The sequence below is a fragment of the Lathyrus oleraceus genome, chromosome 7, assembly GCF_024323335.1.
Source record: "Lathyrus oleraceus cultivar Zhongwan6 chromosome 7, CAAS_Psat_ZW6_1.0, whole genome shotgun sequence".
NCBI classification, from domain to species: Eukaryota; Viridiplantae; Streptophyta; class Magnoliopsida; order Fabales; family Fabaceae; genus Lathyrus; species Lathyrus oleraceus.
Window position 1 is genome coordinate 196,610,117 of NC_066585.1, and position 3,543 is coordinate 196,613,659.

Genomic DNA, 3,543 nt, shown 5'->3' on the forward strand with positions numbered 1-3,543 from the left:
ACAATTAATTTGGCGTTTAAACAATTAAAAATATTAAAAATAATGCATTAAATTAAATATGGTTGGAAAAATTGCTAAAACCTCATCAAAACACCAAAGAAATGGCCATGAGATTTATCATAGGTCAAACAAGGTCAAAGGACCTTGGAGAAAAAATTTAGAATTTTTGAAAACTTAAAAGTATTTTTAAACAATTAAAAATAATCACAAAATCAATTAAATCATGAAAAATATTAATAATGATCCAAAAAATAATTTAAATTCAGAAAATGAAAGAGGATTTTATTTTTAAAAAATTGGTGAAACTCTCATATTTTTTGGATCAATATTAAAATTAATATGAATTAATGAAAATCAAAGGAATAAAAATAAAAATCAGATAATCAAAAAAACATGGACTGCTTGATCTCCCTCATTAATTGAGATGGCATATCAAGTGGTGGAGAGCGCGTGTTCCATGATGCGCTTGAGTCAACTGATCACACGCTGGGTAATCATAATGTACGCTCCTGATTAAAACATTTTAAACTCATCTAATGGCTCTGAACACTTCCAACGCATCGCCGGAGCCAAAGGTCGGTCATCTTCTCCGATGACCCTGGCCGGAATGGTTCAATCATCACCATATCATAAATGAAAAAAGAGGACATGATCTTAAAGAAAAAATGGCGTAGATCACGAATATCACCTCAATTTTAACTAACTCCAAATATATAGAGATACGTGGAGTTGAATTTTAAGGTGTGTCAACTGAGTTGCTTCGATTTGACCTCAAAGCAACTCAATCTTCTTGCCTACATTGGTAGGACTTCAGACAACCAAGGATCCAAGAGAATTGATGAGAATTGAGAGAGAATCGAAGAGAAGAAAAATCTGGAAAAATACCTTCAATGTTGTGCAGAACTGGTTCTCTCTTACTTCAATTCGTGCTTGATCTTGCTTATGGAGCTTGTGGAAGTGGCTTAAGAGTAATGCAAAGCTTTGGATCCTGGAGTTTTTGAATCTCCAAACTGTGAGATTCAAACTCAAATTTCAATTGAAATTTCTCAGGTTTTCTTTTGAATTGAGAGGGTTTGGAAGGTTGGGGGCAAAGTTGGCGCATAAGGTCCTTTGAACTGAGGCATTGGACCTCTATTTATAGCAATGAGAAGTGTTATTTACACACTTGAAAAATTATCCAAAAATGGCAATGCAATGCACATGCTTGCATGGGCGTGTGTAGGCCCATGAGGCATTCCAATTAGGTCCACAATCAACTGAAATGAGGTCTGCATGAAGCTTGGATGGCAAGGCAAAGTTGTTTGAACATTTGAATCATGAATCTTACCAACTGATACAGACCTGTTTAAGCCATGCGCAAACCCATTAAACTTTGTCCAAAATGATTGAATTATGACTCTTTGGAAAGCATAGATCAAGAGGAACAACTCTTATGTTGAACACTTTTCCATTTAAAACTAGAAGGGCAATAGTTGATTCATCTTACTCTTCTTGAAGGAAGCCAGTTCACTAGTAGCAAGACAAACCATTGTCAAGTAGAGACATTGTTGTCGTGCACATAGCCATCACCAATAATATTGGACAATTCCATGATGAATGAACCTGCCAAGATGGAATTACAAGCCAGAATGCCAACCACCATCAAAAGTTACATTAAATGAAGTATGAATTGAATGATACATGGTTCAATTCCATAAAGCAGAAAACCTGTTGCAGAATCTTTCCACAATAGAATCACAAACATCTTACCAAAACACCTTGCCATGGACGCTTCCTTATAGGCCCCTGCTCATTTCAAGCAACCGCAGTTGATGTCAATTCGACATACAACTCACTCTTCTTCTTGAGAAAGCCCTACAGAAAGTCAAAACATTGGTGAAAGCTAAATATGTTCTGCTACAAAAGTGTAGAAACTCATTAGAATTCAAAGGAATTAATTCATTTATGTGGCTCACCTCAAAGCAACCAAAATACCAAAAATCCTTTGTATCATCCTTGTAAATGGAATGCCAATCACAACCTGTTAAAAGCAGGTCATAAGGAAATATTTTGAATCAAAAAAAGAATTGAAATCATACATCAGGTACAGCTAAATTTCACAGCAGTAACCATTTTTTTCACCAGCAACAAGATTCATAGTTTACAGTGATAAAAACACAGTGAGATCACATAGATTAATGGGACCACAAAGAAACGTAAAAGAGGACCTTTTGCTCACTACAGACAAAAGACGAATTTTTCCCTAACCAACCTGTATGGAAATCGGTCCCCACCAAATCCAAAAGGATTTTTCTCCCTAACGGAATGATTCCTCTTAGATTTTCCAGCTCATGATTTGGAGATATCAAAAGGAGACCCTATAAATAAGTGGCTTGAGTCGTATGAAAAGGGGATTGCGTCGTTACCCTGTCGAAACATACACCAAACCATTCACCAGAAGTCAATACTATTGAAAGCTACCCAGAATTCCTCATTGGAAAGTTGGGTTAGTTGAACTAGACCAATGTTTAAGATTTTTGACGTGAAGCCTAGGACGAGAAGAGCAGACGCAAAAACAAGGAAGAGATAAATACCCGAAGTCGCTACCGTTGCCAAAGTCGTTGCCGAATTCCTGAGGTTCTCGCGAAGCATCTTCGTCTTCACTCCAAGGGTTTATTTTCTTTCTCCATTTCTACTCAGTGAGAAAAATCTCGTACAGGTTGTATGATTTGTTGTAGTTAGATAGTGATTGAACTTAACACATGACACGTTAGTTATGTGAGCGTTTGAGGCCTGTTGCTCCAAGTTTGATGCGAGATCTAGACTACACGCTTCCACTCGAACTCCTTAGTGCAGATTGAATATCGATTTGTAGTTTCCTTTTGGTTTCAGTAGACGCATACCATCGAATGTTCCTCAAATCCTCTTATTAAACACTGCTAAATTCGTCCTGTTTTAATAAATTTGGTGAGCTGAGAGTTTAGATGGAGAAGAAGAAAGGTGTGTGTGTTTGCTTTGCTTTGGCCTTAAAAAAAGCGTTTTAAAATTTGTTTGTTTCTTTACGTTTTAATTAAGATAGCATTTAATTAGCTTTAATGGGAAAGGGGTTATCTTTAAAACCATTGTGTTATCCAATGCTACCGTTGGCATTTGGATGGTACAAAGTCCATAAGCGACGCCTCGAACTTGTCATATTACAAGTTACGCTTTGGGGAAGGCCAAGGGCCACTTAGGGAAACGTGGGTGTGGGGCAGCTGTACAGCTGCCTGCGATTTCGCTAGTGACCGGACACATAAGGGTTCGGGCCTAAGGCCCACCCCAACCTTTTAACAATTTTTGGACCACACTTGGATGAAGTAGGGTTTTGGGCCTTAGGGCCCATTACAAATTCTTATTTGTTTAAGAGCCTCCTTTTGGGCCTTTTGGATAAACATTTTGGGGATTCACCTCCTTTTTACTTTCCATACAGCTTCTTATTTCATTTGTTATGTTAATTCAAATACTTTAATATCAAGACAACTATAACTAATTAATAAAAGTAGAAATATTTATTAGCTTAATTTT

At 36.9% G+C, this 3,543-nt stretch overlaps 1 long non-coding RNA gene across 4 annotated transcripts; it reads right to left on the reverse strand.

Moving 5' to 3' along the window:
• Nucleotides 1–333: 333 nt before the first annotated feature.
• On the reverse strand, nt 334–3,330 carry LOC127108321 (uncharacterized). 4 transcript variants are annotated; one of them, XR_007796002.1, is made up of 6 exons: nt 2,574–3,330; nt 2,252–2,406; nt 1,956–2,020; nt 1,750–1,854; nt 1,487–1,602; nt 334–1,341 (listed from the first exon to the last, which is right to left on the reverse strand). It is a non-coding gene; the product is annotated as an uncharacterized LOC127108321 (long non-coding RNA). The 4 variants fall into 4 exon arrangements; XR_007796000.1 differs by having other exon boundaries at nt 334–1,602; XR_007796001.1 differs by having other exon boundaries at nt 1,487–1,854.
• Between the last annotated feature and the right edge of the window lie 213 nt (nt 3,331–3,543).